Source organism: Sapajus apella, unplaced genomic scaffold (assembly GCF_009761245.1).
Source record: "Sapajus apella isolate SASKATOON/1434 unplaced genomic scaffold, GSC_monkey_1.0 scaffold33, whole genome shotgun sequence".
Taxonomy (NCBI): Eukaryota; Metazoa; Chordata; class Mammalia; order Primates; family Cebidae; genus Sapajus; species Sapajus apella.
Window position 1 is genome coordinate 9,074,660 of NW_022436973.1, and position 12,368 is coordinate 9,087,027.

Consider the following 12,368-nt stretch of genomic DNA (forward strand, 5'->3'; position numbering starts at 1 on the left):
ATCTCGTCTCACTGCAATCTCTGCTTCCTGGGTCCAAGCAATTCTCCTGCCTTAGCCTCCCCAGTAGCTGGGATTACAGGTACCCACCATTATGCCTGGCTAAGTTTTGTATTTTTTGGTAGAGATGGGGTTTCACCATGTTGGTCAGGCTAAGCATTTTATATATTCTAATTCTTTTTTTTTTTTTAAATTTTTGAGACAGAGTCTTGCTCTGTCAGCCAGGCTGGAGTGCAATGGTGTAATCTCTGCTCATTGCAACCTCTGCCTCCCAGGTTCAAGCGATTATAGTGCCTCAGCCTCTCGAGTAGCTGGGATTATAGGCGTGTGCCACCATGCCTGGCTAATTTTTATATTTTTAGTAGAGACAGAGTTTTGCCATGTTGGCCAGACTAGTCTTGAATTCCTGGCTTCAAGTGATCTACCAGCCACTGCCACTGCACACAGCCCATATTTTCTATCTCAAAGTCATATAGTTTTTTTTTGTTGTTGTTGTTCTTTGTTTTGAGACAGAGTCTCACTCCGTCACTCAGGCTGGAGTGCAATGGCACGATCTTGGCCCACTGCAGCCTCAACATCCCAGGCTCAGGCCATCCTCCCACCTCATCCTCCTGAGTAGCTGGCACTACAGGCATGTGCCAACATGCCTGGCTAATTAAAAAAAAAGTTGTTTTTTTGTAGAGATGAGGTCTCACTCCATTACCCAAGTTGGTCTTTGAACTCCTGGGCTTAAGTGATCCTCCCACCTCAGTTTCCCAAAGCGAGCCACCACTCAGCCATATGTATTAATTTGTATACACACACACACACACACACACACACACACACACACACACACAATATGTATGTATATAAATATAAAGCTGGAAAGGATATAAAATATATAAAATAACTGGAAATGATATAAAATATATAAATAAGTAGCTGGAAAGGATATAAAAGATATAAAAAATCTGGAAAAGATAAAAAATATAAGGCTGGAAAGGATGGTGGACAGCCGTGTCATTGAGACACTAACATCCTAGAAGGAGGACGCTATGGTGTATATAAAGAGAACTCTCTAGTGTATATTTTCTCACAGAAAGTAATAAATTCCAGTGAAACTTGGCTACTTCCTGGTCCCCATGTGATGCTTGTTCTTTCCCACTGACTGTAGTGCCTAGCTTACTATACAAACATTAATTTACTTATCATTTGTTAATCGTCATCAAAGCCCTTAGTGACTACAGTGCTCATGTGCCCTTCTCACATTTCATTACATTCTTAAATGATTCTATTAAAAAAAAAAAAAAGAATATCCAACGGAGACCCTATGTGGTCCACAAAGCATAAAATATTTACTATCTGGGCTTTTATAGAAAAAGTTTGCCAACCCCCATCTAGATTGTAAGAATCCTGATGGATTGGAACAAGAACATTATGTTTTCTCTATTGATATCTATTAATCAAAGGAGCACTTAACTCTTTCCTTCCTTCCTTCCTCTTTTTTCTCTTTCTCTTCCTTCTTTCCTTTTTTTCTTTCTCTTTTTCTCTTTCCCTTTCTTCCTTCCTCCCTTCCCTCCTTCCTTTCCTCCCTGCCTCCCTTCCTTCCTTCCCTCCCTCCCTTCCTCCCTCCTTTTCTTTCTCTCTCTCTTTCCCTCCCTCCCTTCCTTCCTTCCCTCCTTCCTTCCTTCCGTCCCTCCCTCCCTTCTCTCTCTCTTTCCCTCCCTTCTTCCCCTCCCTTCCTCCCTCCCTTTCTTTCTTTTTTTTTTTTTCTTTCATCTTTTCTCAACGTGTTGCCCAGGCTGCAGGGCAGTGATGAGATCTTGGCTCACTAAAACCTCTGCCGCCCAGATTCAAGCAATTCTCCTGCCTCAGTCTCCCAAGTAGCTGGGACTACAGGTGTCCGCCACCATGCCAGGCTAATTTTGGTATTTTTAGTACAGACAAGGTTTCACCATGTTGGCCAGACTGGTCTCAAACTCCTGGCCTCAAGTGATCTGCCCGTCTTGGCTTCCCAAAGTGCTGGGGTTACAGGTGTGAGCCACTGCACCTAGCCCAATTATTTCTTCAGGTAAAGATACTGATGACCCTTATTAAAAGACTAATGTGTCAATAATATTTCTCATTAATTTATCAGATTTCATATTTGTTTTAGTACAGGACTGGGTCTTAATGAGACAAGAGCTAAGACTGGTAAGCTTTGATTGTGGATGCCGAGGAAAAATCTACATCATGAATAGTTATCATAATGTTTTGAAACTTATTATTACACCATGCTGCCTAGAGTTCATAAAGATTCAATACAGTAACACTTAGAATACAAATATGAAATATTTATAAACTAGATAAGTTAGTTTCATAAAATTAAATATATATTTAAAATTTTTATTCTGTATCACTGATCTCTTCCAAAAGCAATATTGAATTTAATTTTTAGCTTCTGATTGTTGCTAAAAAGACCATTTTTCAAACAACAGAATCTAGCTTTAATGGGTATTAATTATGAAGGCAAATCAGAAATAAATTCAACCTGGCCCGGCATGGTGGCTCACACCTGTAATCCCAGAGCTTTGGGAGGCTCAGGTGGGTGGATCACCTGAGGTCAAGAGTTTGAGACCAGCCTGGCCAACATGGCGAAATCCTGTTTCTACTAAAAATACAAAAATGAGCCGGGCGTGGTGGCAGTTGCCTATAAATCCACCTACTCGAGAGGTTGAGGCAGGAGAATCGCTTGAACCCAGGGGGAAGAGGTTGCAGTGAGCTGATATCATGCCACTTCACCCTAGCCTGGGTGAAAGAGAGAAACTGTCAGAAAGGGGAAGGGAAGGGAAGGGGGAAGGGGAAGGGAAGGGGGAAGGGAAGAGAAGGGAGAAGGGAAGGGAAGAAGGGAAGGGAGAAAGGAAGGGAAGGGAGAAGGGAAGGGAGAAGGGAAGGGAGAAGGGAAGGAAGGAATTCATTTTCTTTCAAAAAACAAGGAAAGTAAAGGATAGGGATGTGGTGGAATGTGGTGGGGAGAAGTTTGATTAACAAAAGGCTCTTAGCTGAGAGAGGTGGCACAAGACTGTGGTCCCAGCTAGTCGGGTGGCTGAGGTGGGGGAATCACCTGACTCCAGGAAGTCGAGGCTACAGTGAGCTGTGACTGTGCCATTGCCCTCCAGCCTGGGCAACAGAGTGAGACTCTGACTCAAAAACAAAAATGAAAAAGCTCAATTAAGGCAAGTTATAAGAGGCATGTTATTAACTGGGAGGCAGTATGTGTAGTTATTTTGTCTCTGGATTTTCCTTACCATAAATGATATACTCATGGGCCAAAAAGTGTAAAGGGAATTTCTGCAAAGAAGTGAGAGTGGCCAGAAAATCTGAGTTAGAAAAGGAGTCCAGGCATGGTGGCTCCTACCTGTAATCCCAGTACTTTAAGAAGCCACAGGGGGAGGATTCCTTGAGCCCAGGAGTTTGAGACCAGCCTGGGCAATGTAGTGAGACCTCATCTCTACAAAAATTTTTTAAAAAATTGGCTGGGTGTGATGGTACACACCTATGGTCCCAGCCACTTGGGAGGGTGAGGTAGGAGGGAGGATTGCTTGAACCTGGGAGGTTGAGGCTGCAGTGAGCTGTGATCATACTAAAAAATAAAAGAAAGGAAGAAAGAAAAAGGTAGCAGGAGTTTGGGGAAGATTGACTTAGACCCAGGAACAGGATTGAGAATGAGGGGGCTGAATCAACAGTCCAATTCAATATCCAAGGGGTAATGGGACAGCTCATGACCAGAAGCTAATATCCATGGAACTGGACATCCATGGAGTGGCCTAAGTCCATACTGATCACTTGCTATGAACACTTGATAATGGACGTACAAGCTCTCTTCACCATCAGAGCAGCCACAGGCCTAAAGTAAACACTAGTCACTGTACAATGGGTAAGCAGGAGATCTCACCAGGTCAAATCCTCAGCCTAACTCAGAACAAGTGAATCCTAGGGGTTAGTTTAAAAGAAAGAAACAACCTCCTACCCCTGCCTCCCCACCTCCACCAACCGCCCTGCACAGAACAGTTCTCCTGGTAAAACTATACAACTGGACCAAGTCTTGGATTGGTGAAGTCTCAGTGGAGTAAATCTTATTTGGGTATTATAGGGAGACGGATAAAGACCAGTATTCCTTACATCAATTCTGGAGGGATATATATATTCTAAATGTAATACAGCTGTTTTAGATGTTTTTTAGAATTCAGAACTTTGTGAATGTTAGAAAAATAGCATCATCTATATATTATATTAAATCACATATAAGGGGTCTGGGAGTACCCCATAATAAAAATATTAATGCTTCTTATAGCAAAAAGGCATGGATCTTCATAACAAGCAGGATGAATACAGACTATGAATTGATTCACATCAATTCAGGATGGGTTTTGTTGCTAAATGTCTTCAGGCTAAGGTCAGATTTTGCTGCCAAATGAGTTGCCAAAAGGGAAACAAAACCTTATAGTTTTCAGGGTGTTGGGATTTTGGAATTACAGGTAAAGGTTTGTGGACCTGCACAGACCTTGTTGCTGTTACTACTCATCAGGGACATACACTCCCTGCTATTAATACAGGACAAAAAATGCTAGACCAGGCACTGTGGCTCATGCCTGTAATCCCAGCACTTTGGGAGGCCAAGGCAGGTGGATCATCATCTGAGGTCAGGAGTTCAAGACCAGCCTGACCAACATGGTGAAACCCCGTCTCTACTAAAAATACAAAAATTAGCCTGGCATGGTGGTGCATGCCCATAATTCCAACTACTCGGGAGGCTGAGGCAGGAGAATCGCTTGAATTCGGGAGGCAGAGGTTGCAGTGATCCAAGATTGTGCCACTATACCCTAGCCTGGGTGACAGAATGAGACTCTATCTCAAAAAAAAAAAAAATTACACAACAGTAATGCTGATAGCAATGAGAAACTGCAATTGTGCTCAACTGTTCTTCCACTCTGCACTATGAAGACTGTTCTTTGGGCCGGGCGCGGTGGCTCAAGCCTGTAATCCCAGCACTTTGGGAGGCCGAGGCGGGTGGATCACGAGGTCAAGAGATCGAGACCATCCTGGTCAACATGGTGAAACCCTGTCTCTACTAAAAATACAAAAAATTAGCTGGGCATGGTGGTGCATGTCTGTAATCCCAGCTACTCAGGAGGCTGAGGCAGGAGAATTGCCTGAACCACCAGGAGGTGGAGGTTGCAGTGAGCCGAGATTGCGCCATTGCACTCCAGCCTGGGTAACAAGAGCGAAACTCCGTCTCAAAAAAAAAAAAAAAAAAAAAAAAAGATTGTTCTTTGATCTGTGATATCTCTGATGACAATTCTCCTTTTAAATTCATCATCTTCATTGAGTTACTGTTTAGGACTTAAGATGAGTTGCTCTTCAGCATGGTGGATAAAAAGAAGAATCTGACACACGAGTCAAGTCACCTGGATGAACCTGTCATTTAAACGGCAGTGTGACCCTAGGTCCATCTAGGTCTCAGCTTTCTCAGTTTTTAAAATAAGGGGATAGGGTCCGGCACTCACGCTTGTAAGAACAGCAATTTGGGAGTTTGAGGCGGGTAGATCACTTAAGGCCGAGTTTGAGACCATCCTGGCCAACATGGTGAAACCCTGTCTCTACTAAAAATACAAAAATTAGCCTGGCAGTGCGTGGCCTGTAATCCCAGCTACTCAGGAGGCTGAGGCACGAGAATCGCTTAAACCTGGGAGGTGGAGGTTGCAGTGAGCCAAGATCATGCCATTACATTCCAGCCTGGGTGACAGAGTGAGTCTCTGTCTCCAAAATAAAAAAAAATGAGAGGATAGGACTATATGACTTAGTATAGAGTATGAGGCACAGAGTAGAAACTTGATAAAGATTTAATGAATAAAAGAATCTCCCTTCTATCCTTAACTCTATGAATCCTGTCTTAGTCTATTTAGGTGGCTATAACAAAATATCATAGACTGGGTGGTTTCTAAACAACAGAAATTTATTTCTCAGAGTTCTGGAGGCTGGAAGTCTAAGATCAAGGTGCAAGAAGATTCAATATCTAGTGAGGGCCTATTTCTTCATAGACAGCCATCATCTCACTCTAATCTCACAAGGTAGAAGGGGTTTCCCTTGGGCCTGTTTTATAAAGGCACTAGTCTCATTCATGAGGGCTCTGCCACCATGACCTGGTCACCTCCAAAAGGCCCACCTCCTTATACCATCACCTTGGGGATGAGGATTCAACATCTGAATCTGAGAGGGCATAAACATTCAGACCATAGCAAATTCCTGATTTCCAATTCTTGCCTCCCAATCATTGTGCTATTAGGCAACTTAAATAGTTACACAGAGAAAGATTTTATAAGGGCCACTTGTTACGCTTCCTTAAGAGCTGAAGTATTTACAAATGCATGAGTGTGACTCAATCTGACCAATCTGACCAAAGAGGGCATGGAAAGTCATGGAAAGTTTGTACAAGCCCACTACAATTATATTAATAGCAGTGAGTGTGTCCCTCATGAGTAATAACAACAATGAGAGTTCATACAGGTCCATTGCAATTGGCTGATGTAACCCAGGAGTCTTGTTGATATGTGTGTGCAAACATGTATGCTAATGTGTAAGATCTCCGATTGAGGGGATATAGGAGAGACAACAGTGTCGAGATTATCCCTGAGTAGGATATACTCAGCGTCCTGAGTGTGCACTGAGGACATCACCTTAGCAACAGCACTGGGGATAGTGTCATATCTTGATTCTTCAGGGTTAGGGCCTTGTTTCCCAAAGCAAAGGAAAGGACTACAATCGCCTAGTCATGGGGCATGGCTAAGTACCTATTGGGCCAGAGGTTTAGTGAGAGATGAGAACTGAATAAGAAGCAAAGGCAGTAGTCTTTTTAATTTTTTTGAAATGTGGTCTCACTGTGTTGCCCAGGAGGGCCTCAAATTCCTGGCCTTAAGTGATCCCCCTGCCTCAGCCACCCAAGTAGCTGGGACTATCTCCCTTTTCAATTTTTATTTCAGCATTGTTTTAGTTTTTTTGTTTTGTTTTACTTAAGCAGAGTCTTCTTGAAGACAGTGAACACTGTCAGCTACTTACCATACCAGGTGTTCATGAGGCACAACCCTAACAGCCTGCCCTGGGCTTTGCTAATGGCACTAGTCAAGGCAGCCAGAGTGTCTGGGTAGCCAGCAAGCTAGCATTGGAGGGGAGGGGACTGGGCTCAGTTAATCATAGTAGTGTCTTTCACCAGCCCTGTCAAGCACCAATAGCCAGGGACCTGGGGGTCTGGGTGAAGCTCATCCCTATGGAGAGTGAACAGAAATCAAGAAGTGTCAGCTGGGGCCCAGCATGGAGGAGCACCTGCAGACTTCAGCAGACTCATATAGGTTAGTGCGTATGAAGGCAGGCTTTCCTTTGATCAGGCTTTTGGAACAGAGCATATACTTGAGAAGAAAGGGAAATGACAGCAGGAGGGAATTCTTGACCTCAAAATTGTCTGCAAAACATTGTGCATATGTGATTTTTCAAGGGAGAGGGTCCATAGCTTTCTCTGGGTCCATAATGAGTACTCTGACCCTGAAAAAGCTCAGAATGTTTGCATATGACATTCCTACAACCTGCATGTGGCTCATCCACAATCACAGACACATAAGGGCAGGGAAAGTTGTTGGTTTTTTCAATTTAGGCAGTAGTTCAGTTCTACAGTGGGGAAAATGTCTTGCTGAAAGGGACACATCATTCTAGACTGGTACTTGATCAGAATACATTTAAAAAATATAATGCCAAAGCAAATTAAATATTATAAAAAGTATGATCCTGTAAACATCAAAACATACTCAAATATGTACATGCTTGCATATGCAGAAAAAAAAATCTAGAAGGATAAACATTATGATTTTAGTGATGATTACTCCTTAGGAGTGGAATTGAGAATGGAGAGTGAAGTAGAAACATGCATGTTTTACTTTATGTACCTCTGCATTTGAATTTTAAAAATAAGCATGTCATTACTTTGTAATAAAAAAACAAAGGATGGCCAAGTGCAGGACCGCTTGAGTCCAGGAGTTCGAGACCAAGTTCGAGACCAGCTTGGGCGACACAGGGAGACCTCATCTCTACAAAATATTTAAAAATTAGTCAGTTGTGATGGCGCGCGCCTGTAGTCCCAGTTACTCAGGAGGCTGAGGTGGGAGGATTGCCTGAGCTCAGGAGGTTGAGGCTGCAATGAGCCATGATTGCGCCACTGCACTCCAGCCTGGGCAATAGAGCAAGACGCTATCTCAAAAATAAAAATAAAAACAAAAACAAAGGATGATATTATAGAAATAAAATACTGGATGCTACCTAACATAGCCTCAAAGGATTTAAAGAAGGTGGATGGAGAGTCATGCATCATTTGTGACAATGAGGTTGGGGAATTGGTAGGACTCTCCTCCCCTTTCGTAGGTCAAATTCAGGGTATAGTTTGCTCTTAACAACTAATGCTCTGTCACCAAAACATACAGCTTGCTTGTTACGTATCTTCTTTCACCTGGGGCCCATTTCTGCCCCAGCATACTTTCAAACTCTACTATCCTTCTGGTTCATCAGTCACTGTTTCTGAAATGCCAAAACTTAGGAAAGGCAACACACAATTTTTGTTGTGGTTTAGTTTCTTAGCCAAGCTAGCTCTCCCAAATTCTGAGGGTCGTGGCCCAGGAGAGAACCACCTCCCATTATTAGTTGCCTGAATTCTACACAAGAGATGTTCAGCAGCTGCAGGGGATCCTGCTTCTCCCAACATCTTCCACCCACCTGGGTTATATCTGCGGCAAGAGCCTGGCTGGGGTGAGCATAGGTGGCTAGATGAGTGACTTTCATTAAAGTCCACTCAGGTTTATTAGTAATGTCCATGATCAGACATAATTTCTGGGGTAGCATGAGGGTGGCAATGTTTGATCTACTTAGTGTTATCCTAGAATAGCCAATCAAATAATCACGTTTATTTTTATTTATATTTTAATGTTTTAGAGATAGGGTCTTGCAATGTTGTCCAGGCGGTAGTGCAGTGGCACAATCATAGCTCACTGTGGTCTCAACCTCCTGGGCTTAAGTGATCCTCCCACCTCAGCCTCCCAAGTAGCTGGGACTACATGCACACGCCACCATGCCTGGCTAATTTTAAAATATTTTGTAGAGATGGGGTCTTGCTATGTTGCCCAGGCTTGTCTTGTACTCCTGGCCTCCTCTTACCTCAGCCTCCCAAAGAATTGGGATTATAGGCAGGAACCACTGTGCCTGGCCAACAAACATTTTTTGAATGCTATTCAAAAGTCTTATCTGATGGCTCCCTTCCAGGGGAGTTAATTATTCTCTCTTCTCTAAACACATTGTATTGTAATTATTTGTTCATTTGTCTGCCTCTTCTAGACTGAGGACTCATCAAGAGTAGAGCCTGTGCCTCATTCGTCTCCATACCCATCTCCACACCTCATTCATCTCCTACCCCAACACACACCAACCCAGGGGCTAGCATTATGCTCAGTACAAAATAAGGCCTTAGGAAATGTTTCTGTCAACTGAATCAAGTTACTATATGTTCGACATATGTGAATAATGAACTCCGTTCCTTTAAATGGCTTTCAGTGCTGCAGGGAAGAGAGACAAGTAACTAACAAAAGGAGAGGGGAAGCCAGGCTCGGTGGCTCACACCTGTAATCCTAGCACTTTGGGAGGCTGAGGCAGGTGGATCACCTGAGGTCCGGAGTTCGAGACCAGCCTGACCAACATGGAGAAACCCTGACTCTACTAAAAACACAAAATTAGCTGGGCATGGTGGTGCATGCCTGTAATCCCAGCTACTTGGGAGACTGAGGTAGGAGAGTCGCTTGAACCTGGGAGGCTGAGGTTGCGGTGAGCTGAGATCGAGATTGCGCCACCAGACTCCAACTTGGGCGACAGAGCGAGAAAAAAAAAAAAAAAGGAGGAGGGGGAAGTGCTAGAGTTGAGGCATGAGTGAAACAAATGCTGCCTTGGGTATGCAGAAGAGGGAGGTTCCATAGTTTGGGGTCTTGGGCCTCTCTAATTTCCTCAGCCTCCTTCCAATTTTGGTCTGCAGCCCCTAGAGTGCTCCACCCTCACCTCTGTGTGGCTCCTGCTGAATCCCCCCTCTCAAGTGTTTCTGTGTAGCAGGCAGGGGTTCCTTTCTTCTCTGGACTCTGCAGCCTTTTCCCTCTGGCAGTCTCCTTGAATTTCCTGCTCTACAGGGTGGCTTTTTTAAATAGCCATCCTGCCAGTGGTGGCCATATGTGCATAGCTAAAGCCAATTACTGAGATTTCCAACCCATTTTAATCAGTTATGTTAGCTGAAGATTTCTTAATAAGCTAAACTGCATGCCAGGAAGATCATTAAGGCCTGCATGTCCAAATTAAGCAGGTGACCCTGAGGTTGCAGGACGTAGTGGGTGGCCTGAGTCTGGGGTACAGGTGCCAAGTTCCTGATCCTTTCCCAAGAGCTTAATTCTAGGCATTCCATTACCTCGCTCCTGATAAAAGAGGGACACCAAATTCTTCATCATACCTATCTCCCCGAATACAAGTTATGGGTAGGCAACCTAATTTGCCAGGCCCTGTGAAGAATGAAAATGTAGGACCCCTTGTAAAAAAATTAAGAGATAGTGACAAGAGAGTGTTAAGCCAAGCCTGTGGCCCTTTAAGCACGAGGCCCTGTACAGCTGCACAAGCTGCATGCTCATGAAGCCAGCTGGTTACAAGATTGAGAAAGTTGACACTGATCATATGACATGGTGGCTATGAAGAAGTTTGTGGATTGGGGGAAACATTACATTACACTCAGTAGAGTTTTGGCAGTAAGTTATGTAACAATGAGACGGCTTATAGACATCACCTTCAGCTATCTAACCAGGGCCCTGGGCATCAGAGACCTCAATGGAGGCGAGGAGATAGGGGATTGGGGGCAGGGGGTGTGAGTGGGTTTGGGGAGTCAAAGAAAGAACCAGCATGTAAAAACCGGAGTTCTGGTCCCAACCCTGCCACCAACTCCCTATGTGATTTCTGGCAAGTTACTTTCTCTCTATGGATAACTTTTTCTTCACCTGTATGAGAAAAAAATTGAATTATTAGCTTTTTTTTTTTTTTTGAGAGAGGATCTTGCTCTGTCACCCAGGCTGGAGTGCAGTGGTGTTAGCTCACTGCAACCTTTGCCTTCAGGGTTCAAGCAATTCTCCCATCTCAGCCTCCCTAGTAGCTGGGACTACAGGCACGTGCCACCACGCCTGGGTAATTTTTTTTATTTTTTGAATTTTTGGTAGAGTTGGGGTTTTACCATGTTGCCCAGGCTGATTAATTTAGATTTTTAAGTTCTCTTTTAACTTTGACTTGCTGTTATTCCAAATGAGTGGCATCCCATTCAGAGAGGCTACAATATATGCCATTGAATATTTCTTTCTTACTGGTTTTTTTTTTTTTTTTTTTTTGAGACAGAGTCTCACTCTGTCGCCAGGCACCAGGCTGGAGTGCAGTGGCGCGACCTTGGCTCACTGCAACCTCCGCCTCCTGGGTTCAAGCAATTCTCCTGCCTCAGCCTCCTGAGTAGCTGGGACTACAGGTGAGTGCCACCACGCCCAGCTAATTTTTTTGTATTTTTAGTAGAGACGGGGTTTCACCATGTTGGCCAGGATGGTCTCGATCAAGTCTTGTCCTCGTGATCTGCCCACCTCGGCCTCCCAAAGTGCTGGGATTACAGGCGTGAGCCACTGCACCCAGCCTCTTTCTGTTTTTATAGATAGGGTCTTGCTCTGTCACCCAGGCTGGAGGGCAGTAGCGAGATCATAGGTCACTGCAGCCTTGACCTTCTGGGCTAAAGCAATTCTCCCGTCTGAGCCTCCCAAGTAGCTGAGATAATCACCTTCAGCTGTCTAACCAGGGCCTGGGCATCAGATACCTCAATGGAGGTGAGGAGATAGGGGATTGGGGGTAGGGGGTGGGAGTGGTTTTGGGGAGTCAAAGAAAGAACCAGCATGTGAAAACCTGAGTTCTGGTCCCACCCCTGCCGCTAACAAGGTGTGAGCCACCATGCCAGGCCAATAATTTTTTTAGTAGAGATGAGGTCTCACTATGTTGCCCAGGCTGGTCTCGAACTCCGGGACTCAAGAGACACTCCCACCTTGGCCTCCCAAAGGGCTGGAATTACAAGCATGAGCCACTGTGCCTGGCCTGAATATTTCTTTTATGGCAAGGATTTGCCCTCTGAGAATAAATATGACTTCTGAAAATACAGCCTAGCTCTATTGTCCTAGACTGGAGTGCAGTGGCGTGATCTCGACTCACTACAACCTCCACCTCCTGGGTTCAAGCAATTCTTCTGCCTCAGCCTCTGGAATAGTTGGGAC

General features: G+C 44.3%; 1 protein-coding gene across 3 annotated transcripts in view; it reads right to left on the bottom strand.

Annotated features, from left to right (window-relative positions):
* The window catches only part of ASIP (agouti signaling protein), a 193,065-nt gene that overhangs the window by 7,948 nt on the left and 172,749 nt on the right, over positions 1-12,368 (bottom strand). The gene's annotated exons all lie outside the window — the stretch shown is intronic.